Below are 13,151 nucleotides of genomic sequence, written 5' to 3' on the forward strand. Positions count from 1 at the left end.
ACAACAGTCGAAACACGGTAGAGGCTTACAGTTGATCTTCCGGTCTAAGGGAAGTAACTCTAATTTACCTAGAAATACATTTCCGGTTCTGTAAAATTGATGATGTTTTGGTCTGACGTAATGGCAGCTTAATAACAAAACTAGGACATGTCGAATAGGACCCAATGGATTTTCGAAAATACGGATTAATGACAACAGTGTGCATGATCAATAAGACTATATCCCATAAGTATGATAGTTTTTGGATAATGTAGTAACTTTTGTAGTGGCCTAAATAAAACGATGTGCTTTTTGTGTGTATTTAAAATTGATGATGTTTTGGTCTGACGTAATGGCGGATTAACCAGAACATGTCGAATAAGTTCCAGTACATCGATACACACATGCTCAAAGCCCGATTTACCTGTGCTCGCGTGTGTTTGATAGGGACAAGGCGCTCTCGATAAGGGATATGCTTGAGTGGTTACGAATAAAGGGAGCCACCACTTGTACGGGGAAATAGCGATGTTACTTATCTCTCTATATATGTCTCTGCCCTGGCCTAATACTTCACAAAATTTTTTTGAAGTTGTCGAATTTGTGATAAATAATTGCCCCAGAAATGAAAATCATGCATAGTAACCTTGGCCTACACCTGCAATCTCTTATCAAATGCAATTAAAGGAAACACTCCCTGGGTGGGAAAAAGTAGTTCGGGCTGCATGGGCTCATTGGATACATATTTATTCATTCCAGTGTTAGCCCAGGGGGTCACCACAATTAGAATAATATATATATATATATATATATATATGTTTACAAATTTTGCTCAATATTTCAGTAAATCATTCAGGGCATAATTATAAATTGCAGGGAATTTGGTAACTGGAATAAAGATTGAGACATGATTGGATAATTACCAGATAGTGGTACATTTGTGCACTCGAAAATAATAGGTATATAAAATATTATATAACCTAAGTACTTAGTCGTTAGATTTTGATTGTTTTTAAAATTACATATATTTAATTTATGAAAGGTGCATTATAGTGCATAGAATTGTCCATTTCCTGGAACTATCCACAGAAATTATCTTTATCTCTCATATTTGATTTTAAAATTACCATTACTGACTCTACTGTTTCCATCAAAGAGCATATGATTGCCTAAGGCTGAGATCTAGACTAATTATATATATTTCTACCACAATACCCTGTGTTATTCAACTCTCAGACCATCAGTTAATCATTACAGCTGTTGATTAACAATCTGTTTATACCACACGTGGTATAAACTCTGTACGCATTTTGATTGGCTAACACGGTGAACTTTGACCCAAGCTGCAATTGTTATTGACGTCATCAATAATCTAATGACGTCACATCACCGGGTCCTGGACGTCACCGGTACACTTTATTTGCATACACGAAATTATACTTGGCCACATTTCCCTTTGATTCAAGCCGATATTGTGGTAGAAACAGGTCACACGACTCAAAATTGTTGGATATGGAATTTATTTCACACTCGTAAGTTATTTTCTAAAAGTTGCAAAAGACACGAGCTTTATATATTTCACACTCGTAAGTTATTTTCTAAAAGTTGCAAAAGACACGAGCTAAAGCTCGTGTCTTTTGCAACTTTTAGAAAATAACTTACGAGTGTGAAATAAATTCCATATCCAACAACCACTCGTTGTGTAACCTATGTATATATTACCTGCAGGGTGTGTTAAACATTAGGCACATGATGACTTTGCATTTAGTCACTTAGTTCAAAGTTCTCTATCAACTATATGTATATATATATAGCTGTAGTATATTCATCTAGATATGATCATATGTATATATAGCAGCTTGTAGCAAATAACCAGCTATTTTCTCCCCCTTATATACTGACGTATACATAATGTATATCTAGCCCTGCATGATAATGTAGAATAAAAAAGGTTTTTAATTCTTTAATTTGTAGCTATATAGACATTCTGAATGGAATTCATCAGAAGATGTTACATATATACATATATATATGTATACTATGTATATTATGGTGAGAAATATGTTTTGTGTCAAATTTTAAATGGTTCCAGTAAATCTACTGTATGATGATCATGAGTTTTGTATTAATTTGACACACATGTATGCTATATACACAGGTAAGACTAACCAGGTAAGACTAAAACGTGTCAGCTGGCTATTCTTTTTAAATTCAGAACGCGGGCCAGTTAAATTCAACTAACACTACGCCTTAATTATAATAAGTATATACACTGTATGCTCAAATTAATCATGTGATTCAGTACTATAGTCTTGCCCTTTGTTGAGCATATAGCAACAGTAATCTGCAGACTCTGATTACCAGCCAACGTATTTGCATAGAAGAGTTACGAAACCGAAGCTTCACCATTATGACGTAGAAAGTTCAAGGCAGAATATGTTAACCGGTTCATTTACCCTAGATGCACTCATTCCTGTGGATGGAAGCACAAGGTTTTAGACCGAGCTGCCTCTCGATCAACATTCAGAATATGTGAAGTTTTTTTGTCCAGGCTATTAATGCTTCTGCCCACTTAAATATATTGGAGTGTTTTTTCTTCGGATTGTTACCAGACAACTACACACCTATGTGTAGGTATATATATACACATGTGTAGGCATGTGTCGGTGCTGATGTACTTTATACACAGGAACTTAAGTACTGCTAGTGTCTGATCTGGCCAGGAGCTCCTCTCTGATCAAGTGTTATATACTATAAAAACACCTCTACCTTGACTAAAATTCCTGTCTGTTGGAGTAAAACGTGGACATTAATGCTGGGAAGTGTCTGTTTTTAGTTGAAGTGTATGTACTAGATGTGATTCACAAGCATTTTCACCCAGTCATGCTTTCCTCACATGGCTGCCGCTAACAGCTGATCCAAAGGCTAAAAATAGCGCTCCAGTGGAAGTGGCCCAGCTGATCTGAAGGTCAGGTGATCTGTCTGTATCTTATATGAGGTAAGTTCAGGCCTAAAATATTGACCTGGACATATTTATCGTCAGCTTTCTACATTATATTATATTGAATTGATATGTCATATTATTTCAGTATAAAAGAATAAGAAATGAAATCTCCCTTCAAATCGGCCCTAATGCTCTCAATATTATAGTTGATCCTGTTCCACTTCTCCAGCACGCTTTCAAATGACATTAAAATCTTCAACTGCATTAATGTGGTCATTATTCTGTAGAGAAAGATGTATAAATTGGAATATTATTTTCTTCATTCATGATCAGATGTTTAAATAGCATATATGCATATGACATCGCTGTAATGTCCACGGACTGTTTCATATTTCTGATGGTGTCGATCAATATATGTAATGGCTATAGGGCATGGTTTTAGTGTTATTAGCCTGTAGGGTAATTAAATGAATTTCTGAGACTTTCCGTAAAAAGGTGAAGACAAACTGTCCGTTCGTATACGTGCTGTCTATATGCATGTGTCCATATTCTGTGTAGTCGGGCAGCTATTTCAAAAGAACCAGAGTATGCTTCCTGTGTGATCGTAAAATAGCATGTTACCCATTATGTACCATGTTTACAAGTTTTGGCATGTATAACAATTGATCGGAGTTGGCATGACTCTTACACACCATTTTGATTACCACTTCATTGATTATTGCATGCGGCGGGTTAGTTTTATGTTTTTACTCAACGTCTGTAGAGTTCTTCCCAGTGTCTGTAGAATTATTATAAGTTGTTGATTGTCTTGAAACTCAGAACTTAATGGTAGTAACATTACTAAACTGCAGAATATCTATAACAACCAATGGAATGTTAACTAATTATTATAAATATACTCGATTCTGCTACTGCTACAGGTACATGCCATTTTGGTTGATGGCTCGCATATAATGATGTATTTAATAATTTTTTATTCAATATCATTTTGGAAAATTTGGTAACTGAAAATATACCCTCCAGATCTGGGCCCTAGCTGGCTCATTGAAATTACTTAGCAATCCCTGTGGTGCAGGGCTAGTTGTAAATTTATTTTGAATTTTGTGTTTGTAAAATACACAACTTATGTCATCCTTGAAGATTAATGGTACATAAAAGAGAAAAACCTTATAATGTCTGTCTACCACTGTACAGAATCCTGGTCTTGGAGATCAGACATATGGCATTTTCTCTCCCATTAAACTTTTAAATGTACAGTATACAATCCGAACTTGCATACACTACCATTTAGGATACACATAAGAGTTATATTGATATGTATTTGAATTTTAAATGGAGGCATTAATATATAAGCCATTTAAGGGTGTTCTACATTATACACCGTGCGTGTTGTAAAGATCTTGAGGTCAGGGACAAACTTAGAGAAATGTTTTGTTATAAAATGACTAATTGTTATTTCGCTGACGTCATAGATGTATTGTGGATTATTCTCTATTGCGGTGTACATGTATTGTTTGCCAGTAAAAAGACTTGATCGCCTGGCAAAGGTTTGCTGGTTTTTTGCATTGACATAAATGCAATGCAATTCTATATAGCAGTCTTGTTGGGCCAATATTAACTATCCTGAACTTGAAACTTAGATGTTACGTCCTGGTTATGTGACCTTGTGTATGCATGCATGCTGTCTGTAAATGGGGGTAGATGTGTATAGGACTATATAGGCCTGTGTATCAAGTTCTTTATAAACCAATTCAAGCATAATGGTTATTATTGAACATTATATATGCACAGACAGTTATAGACGTGAACTTTGGTCTATTTTGTCTAATTAATGGCTGCTGTATACTAGTGGTGGGCCGATTATCGATTATAATCGAAAATTAATCGAAATTACCAAAATACAGCGACAATCGATTGTTAAATTCATAATCGATTAGTGAAATTTCCATTGAAAATATCTCTGGTAAAAAGTGCGGCGGTTCCGGAATAAGTGCCCTGTGTTGGTTTCTGTGTTAGTCACTGTTCCGGTCACGAAATCGCTTCCCGCACTCAAATTATATACAGTTATAAAGCGTCTGTTTAACTCATACGCTTGAACAAAATGGAGGCACTTGAGACGGTGACACATGAGGCGGAATTATTCAACCACCCAGACGCGAGTACCTTTAGTATGGAAATATTTTGGATTTGGAAAATTAAAAAAGGGCCTCCAAATAAAGAAAACCTCGATATGAAGGCGGCAGTTTGTCGCCTTCGCTGGTAGTCGTATGCTAATAAAGATGAGTTGAATTTTTTTCTCCCGTATGATGGCGTATCAAGTGACTTGTTTCAATTTGAATTTCAACGTTTGCCGGTGATATTCATGCTAAAGTAAACGAAACCAAAAGTTACATACTGACTGGTCTGTTATGTTACAACTTTGAACAATGGCTTTAGTTTTGGATTACGTTGACATGTTTCTAATACTGGATTTCTGTACCAATTAATGAGAGTATTATACATATTGTGGATGGGAAATAACAACACCAACGTCTCGTATGACTTCTTTTATTTCTATTAATCTGGTATGTTCATTGGAAACTTGTTAATATTGCTTTAAACTTTTAATCATGAATTCACAATACATTTTTTCAAATATTCATAATACATTTAATAAATTACTCTGATTTACATATGATCCGATTATAATCGATAATCGATCGGAAGGGGCTATCCGATTATCCCGATTAATCGATTATGAAATCACATCCGATTCCCAACACTACTGTATACGTATATATTGTTTACAATTCCGCTATATCACAAAATGTCGATTACAAAAAATCTATAATTTACATATTATTAATTTACAATTAAAGTATATATGGTCTTAAATTTTCAAATATCACAAACTGTAATAGCTACATATTATTAGGTTGTTTAGATATTCACTTCAGGTTTAGTGTCATGTATGTGATAAAGTTTTTGGCAATGATATAAATATATAATTTCAGACTGCTGAACAGGGTTTAGGCCAAAATTGGCCATATTTTCTGTACAAATCATATATATATAACCTGTTTACATTAATTAAATCTAAAAATTCTTCATTATAAGTCTTGACATTTTGAATTTAAGTGAGCTAGCACTATACTCCAGTGCAGCAAATCAGATTCCTCTAGCATGATTCCATGCAGTGGCAGCCAAAAAAACGGTTGTCATGCATATGATCACTGATCATGATATTGAAACAAGTTACTTAGAGTTCTTGAGGCTATTTGAGGAAGAATACAGTACACAAGTTAAATTTATACAGTGGAAAAGATGTTTCTGAGCCTTTTAATTATTACATTTTACTGCTAATAAGCTCCCTATATACCCACTTTGTAAATGTAAATAATATAAATTATGGTTAAGTTGGATATGGGAGTTGAAAAGCATCATTAAAGGTTTAATGGATGATTTCAAAAGGAAATGTAAGAATTCAAAGTTTGGATGAGATTAGTATGCCTGATGACATTTATTAGAACTTCAGAAACAGAAATCATTTTAATTGCAAATGAAAGTGAGAAAATTCAGCCATATTATTAAAAGGATATAGAGTTTGTGAATTGTGAATAACTTCAGAAACAGAAATCATTTTAATTGCAAATGAAAGTGAGAAAATTCAGCCATATTATTAAAAGGATAGGGTTTGTGAATTGTGGAAAAGAACCCAGTTTTATATTCACAAAATTATTAATTATGGGATACATAATTAATAAAGGATCTTTATTTAATGTCAGTGCGCAATTTACAAAGCTAATTAAAAATGTCACCAGGTTTTCCATTTTTATCTTGACAAAAATTCACAAAGTTGAAAACTTTTAGAATTGAAATTTTGTGAACGATCATTGATGTTAGTGCATGGCAAATAAAGATATCACATAACAGTGATGTGAAATAATTCTAATTTTAGTGCAAATCAAGGGACATGACCCTTGTAGCAATGATCAATGTGTTATGTAAGGTTGTTGGTTTATAACTGCTGGGTCAGACTTAATCGATGTGTAGTGTCAATTGGTCAGGCCTCGAGAACATGATCATCATGACACGACCAGGCATACTAATAATGGCCTAATAATTACGATGGGTCCGCTTCTGAGATTGGACATGACATCGGTTGATTCATCCATACACATCAAAGTGCCATCATTGATCTACATACATGATACAAAGTGAAATTCTTAAGAAAATAATGTACAAATACTGAATTTCTTAACCTGCAGACAAGTGTTTTAAAAGAGCTGTTTTACGCGATACTAAATGTTTCCGTTGTATTGATTAAAGAACCGTTTTAAGCATAAGATCTAGAGAAGCCATTATGTTTGATCAATATTCTTTTATGAAGCTGCTTCGTAACATCTGTAAATACAGTTTTATCTCTGAGATTGCACTATAATGGTGATAGTTTATACAATGTGCGTGGATTTGCTAGGTTTCAACACCAATGTAAAACGTGAAAATTGGTTTTGTGTGCCGTGGCTAGAGATTGCTTTGACAAGGGAATGGCCATCGATCAGTTATTGGGTGGTTTGAATGACGTCAATGTGTACTCGTGTTATGGGGCATTATAGCCTCCTTATCAATCCAGACTCTGTCCTATTTCCTCTGCTCAAGTGTTCCATTACAGACACAAGCATTCTAGTCTGAACTATAGAACTGTAAAATTCCACCTGCCATCTCATCACTTATAAAAGTCCATCAATATGTGAAGAGAGAAAAGATGTAAATTTGCAGATGTCAGCAATTTTATATATGGATCACAGAAATAGTTATCACATATATAACGATTCATTACATGTATGTGCTATAAACATGAAAAAACAATATCAAATTTATAGCTTAATTATCTTCAATGGAATTTAAACGGTGCTGTAGAATTTAACTGTATTACAGATCAATACACAAATTCTGAGTTCTGACTTACGCTTTCTGTTGGAGTTATCTCCCCTGAAATTTAGCCGTCTTTTGTTGGGGGCAGGTAGCGAATCAAATTGGAAGTAGGGCTAGAATTGGAAGGCAAACTGTTGTTGTCATTGTTGTCATAATGTCAGCATATTTCTATTGCTGCAAAGAGAAATCTTAATGATTTTGTCAAGTATCCAATGAGGGAAGGTGTAAAATTTGTGATCTTTTCGCTAATTATTAAAAGTCAACAGATGGAATGCCTTCCACAATTAAAAAAAGGACTTTCAAACACTGTAAAAATTGATTGCATTTGATATTCAATTATTCAGTTGACATAACTCATGGAATGATATGATAAACTAATTATAAAGAGAAAAGGAGAAAAAATAACATAGTTTTTAAATTATAGAACCAATCGTGACCCTTCTGGAACTGTTCCTTGGGGAATTTATGTTTAAATGGCAAAGAGAAACATCAAGATAAAAAGCAACAAACACTTGATCCAGACATACCAGGTAAGATTTTGTTTACCTGGAGGCTAATTCATATACATCTGGGTCAAGGTAATGAACAAGCAACTGGATCCGGCCGGAGTCATATGTTTGTATAGACTCTTATCTATGATAATAGTACTGGTGTTGATATGTGATCATGGCAGTGTCCAGCATGTCCAGTATTGTGGAAGTTGATCACCAATATTGGCCTAGGATTATTACTGTACTGTGTTCAATTGTTCATATTGTTTAGAGTAACAAGGACGTATCTCCAACAATATGGAGTGCTTAGAAGTAAAGGGTCGTATCTCAAATTTATTCATTTTTAGATTTTAATAAATTACAGCGGTAGCTACGAGTGAGATTTTCTTATAGAACTTGTACATTATATCAATTGAAATGGTCTAATTCTGTTAAAATACTACCTGTGATTTAAAAGAATTAGACAATTTCCATTGATATATTTAAGTACATATTCTATAAGAAAAGCTCAGTCAGAATTGTAATTTATCAAAATCTAAAACTTGATAAATTTGAGATACGACCCTTTTATTATTACTTCTAAGCACTCGGAAGGACGTATCTCCAACATTGTTGGTTTGTTGGCGATACGCCCTTGTTCCTCTAAACAATATATTATAATGATGAGATGAAAAACATTACTTTGACACTAATTTCCTCAAAAAAGTCAAATCAGTGAGAATTAATGAGTTCAAATGATTAAAAAAGAATGCTGTAGATTTCATTCAGATTTAAATGTGGATTGATGATTTGAAACGTGTTATTCATCAATGCGATATACATACTGGCAGGCAATTAATTTAATTCTTAACCTCAACATGAATCTTCGAAATTGCTAGCAGATGTTGCAACATATAGCGGAAACTTAATTTCAGAATTTTGTAGTACGGTATATATACCAGCTACTGAGATAACATTTGAAAGCCCAGTTAATTTAGAATTTAAACATTATTTGACACTAATATTGTGTGATGCAATTGCAAGATTGACCTCATGAAGTCAGAAGGTGTCGTATGGCCCATAACACCTGTTGAATTATGTATATCCTTTAACATGTTTAACGAAATACAGAGTTGTTTTGCATAATTCTCAACAACAACAACTACCTGTATAGGCTTATTTGCTCAGTGAAGTTAGCTAATGTTTATATATTTTGAAAAACTTACTCGAATAAGCAAATAAAAAAAAAAAATTGTAATTGCAATAAAAAACAACAACTTTGGAATAATTATTAAGTTTTGAACAATAGCTAATTTATTTGATAATTGTGTACCCATATATAATCATGATGGAAATTATACTGCCAAAAACTGGTTGGGATATAACAAATTAGTTTATATAATTACCGGTATGATACCCCTGAGGTAGGATACAGGCCTAGGTGATGAGTTGGTTTGTGTACATTACATTTATATTGTAAAAGTTCATCTATAAGTACTATACATATACTCGCACATTTGCCGAAAAATTTTGGTTAACAATCAAAATGGGATAACTGTGATTGTCTTGGATATTTCATTGACAAACTTTATCTTGTGTTGATATTAATGTCTGTACTTTTTATCATTGAAACAAATGTTGAGAGTTTTACATTGTAACATACCCAACATTGAAGAGTATACACTCAAACTTGTAATAGCGGACACCCTTATATAGCGGACACCTGTCCATAACGGACACTTCCAGGAATCCCCAATTAAAATCACTATATAAATATCATGTATATAGCGGACACCTTCCTAATGCGGACAGCGGACACTTATTTTTGTCCGTAAAGTTGTTAAAAATTCCGTATAACGGACACGTGAAACCATAGCCGTGTTGATATTTGTGTGTAAAACGTTTCTAAATAACAAGCAAAGCCTTAATTACTCAACTCCCCTGGCAGCAATGCTAACTTAGGAAGCCACTTCATCAGTCACTAATTGTCCTGTTACCTGTAAGTTGCTGTAACAATGGGCAGTAATTACAAGAGAGTGACCGATCGCCATCGGCAGAGGTGTTTGTTTACTCAACCCCACCGGTGACAGCTAAGCTTAGCCATTCAACCATAGCCTAGACAACAAGAATGGTCAGGGGGTAATTAAATCATTATCAAGACCAACAAAAGAGGGACAAAGCAATAGTTATGTCTGTCATAATTGTTTTACTTACAAAATCCACTGTATGCAAATCTGACAGGGCAGGCACATGGTTGTCAGCCGCCATTTTCTCACACTCGGAACTCGTCGGAATATGACTACGTAACCTTATTAAGAACAGCCGAAGAGTTCCGAGTGTCTTTGTATACACTATACTAATTTACTGAACCAGAAAACGGTATTTATTAATTAAATCCCTACATGGATTTCAGAAAATATGTCTCAAAATAAATGCTTAGGGATTATAATTATCAGAGGAAAATGCACTTTCATTTATAAAGAGTTAATGTTGTAATAGAAAAGATATTTCAAACATATTTATTTTCCAAAATATTGAGGATTAATGAAAATTGTTTTACTATGATAAGAATTACCTTTACATTTTTGACTATGTTGAGTATTTGTCTGAATAGATATTCAGTATAGTATGATATTGTGAAGATTGGTTTAAAAACTATAGGCTTAATATAAATTATTAAAAATATCAACTTCAATTTTTGTGTCAGATGAATGATTGAAAATTAATTAAGCATTTATCTTTAATTATTTGTCTTTTATTCATAAGTTTAAGTGTTTAAATATAATAAATCAGCAGACATATAGTGTACTATAAACAGACTTTGGTTTGTTTCTTCGTTTATAAGGTATAGCTAGATCAATATAGATATACTAAGGAATATGTCCAAAAAGTAGTTCAGAGTAGAAAAATTGATAATTACGCCCGGTAAATATTCTTGTTAGGATCATGTTACTAAAAAAGTTAGTATTGAAACCCAGAGACTTTCAAATGTTGATCATATAGAATTAATAAGAAAATAATTTTGTTTCCATTCAAAAAAAAAAAACCCGGATAAAATCTGACATAGTGTTGTAGTTATAGTATATTCGTCCAGTGGCAGCCATATTGAATTGATCAAGCCATTTAGTACTCGTTTGTAGTCATGTGCATATGTAAAATATTACGAATCGTGCTGCTCAAGCTCAAATGGAAATCATTCATGTTGTTATACCGTATATATATTGCTCTTTTGCCAAGTGATTTTGTTATTATACACAAATAGCTAAATAAACGTGATAGAGTTGATAATTATCCTGTCGTAAATTTGGATCACTCTAAAATTGTTCCAGAATACCTGAAATTTCATAATACACAGATCGATATATATATATATATAACTGTCAATAATAAAAAAAAATCATTGTATGTACTCCATGATATAAGTAGTGGGTATTTACTCGAAGTGTAGAAAAAAATTGTATTTAAGAAATCTGTTTACAAGTACATATTGGTAGTAGAAATAGAAAATAATACAATATAATTTTCACAATGTCCGTAAAATCAATTCTGTCTTTAATCTTATTATATTTTGCTTATAGATCTTATATTAGTTTTGGCCTTTAGTTATTATTATAGCATAAATACCAGCTGAAACTACTATGGATTATATCATGCCTCGGCCATGACCAGTTATTGGCCATGACCTGAGAGTGGCCTTGAAGGTATTATGTGAACATGCTGTTTGATATACGTATACACAGGTATATTTGTCCAAGGTGTGGTTAACTTCCCACCAGGTGTAAATCCACAGGATTTTGTGAACATTTATTTTATACATTACTGCAGCTGTGTTTCTGGTTATTACATAATCTTACTGGTATAGTTTTCCTTTTCATCTGAAGGTACTTTTTATTGAAGCATTTAAAAGAAAATAGGGTTATATATGTATATAAAAAAAAATTCAAATATTATAAAAGAATTAACATTTTCAAGTAATAAATGAACTGTGGAATTGTTACCTTTTCCCTCTCGACTTTCAACACTAATTCAACATCCTGAAATGATATAATTGTCAATAAATGTTTCAAATTTTATTGAAATTGGAAAATATTGAATTTTTGACCAGTTAGAGACCAGTAAATATAATTCTGATGAAGAAGAGCAAGTTCAGACTGCAAGACTTTAAACATCTCACTCCGGGTTGACTTCCATGGGTATATATATTTACAAAAAATGACTATTATGTAAAGAGTTCATGAGGATGCAGATTAAGTAGTGTGATATCAAAAATAAGTAGACATTTGTATGCAGGAAATAGGAAAGATAAACTTGTAATGGGAGTCTGAATGTGCAACAAAATATCATGTGTAAGTATATACATGTAGCTATATATAGCTGGCCAAGAGGTCATATTGTAATGTTCACTACAAGTGTAGCTGGAGTTGGTCACGCTCTGTTTAATTATATGTACATTCTGTATGTGTATAAAATATTATAGTAACTGTTGTCTTGGCCGGGGTGTATAATGTACTATTACAACTTCAAAATTTAAGCTTGCGTGATAATGATCATGAGACAGTATATATAATATATTGTTGTAGTCGTGCTGTGTTTGTGACTGCAATAATTATATAATATGATATATGCCACTCAGTCAAATACTTGATATGTTAGAGGCAGCAGAGAAGGTGATTACTAAAATAGTCTAATTAAGCTACTATATATAAAATCCTGTTCAACTTAAATTGGATTTTTGAGAGAGCTGTTTAATATCCAGCTGCCTCCAACATCTGCTCAACTTGAATTCTGTACCCTGCCGTCATAAACAGATGAATGTTGATATAAAGATCTCTCCAATAAATTGAAAG

At 33.2% G+C, this 13,151-nt stretch overlaps 1 protein-coding gene across 3 annotated transcripts in view; it reads left to right on the plus strand.

The window, feature by feature from the left end:
* The window catches only part of LOC117330739 (probable nuclear hormone receptor HR3), a 53,927-nt gene that overhangs the window by 12,756 nt on the left and 28,020 nt on the right, over positions 1 to 13,151 (plus strand). Inside the window, exon 1 of one of the 3 annotated variants that reach the window (XM_033889196.1) lies at positions 2,496 to 2,974. The exons of 1 other annotated variant lie outside the window; for it this stretch is intronic. The gene's annotated coding sequence lies outside the window, so the exon portion shown is untranslated. Of the gene's footprint in view, positions 1 to 2,495; positions 2,975 to 13,151 lie in introns of those variants that run through there. One more of the 3 variants, XM_033889198.1, reaches the window with a different exon arrangement.

The sequence above is a fragment of the Pecten maximus genome, chromosome 7, assembly GCF_902652985.1.
Source record: "Pecten maximus chromosome 7, xPecMax1.1, whole genome shotgun sequence".
Lineage (NCBI taxonomy): Eukaryota > Metazoa > Mollusca > Bivalvia > Pectinida > Pectinidae > Pecten > Pecten maximus.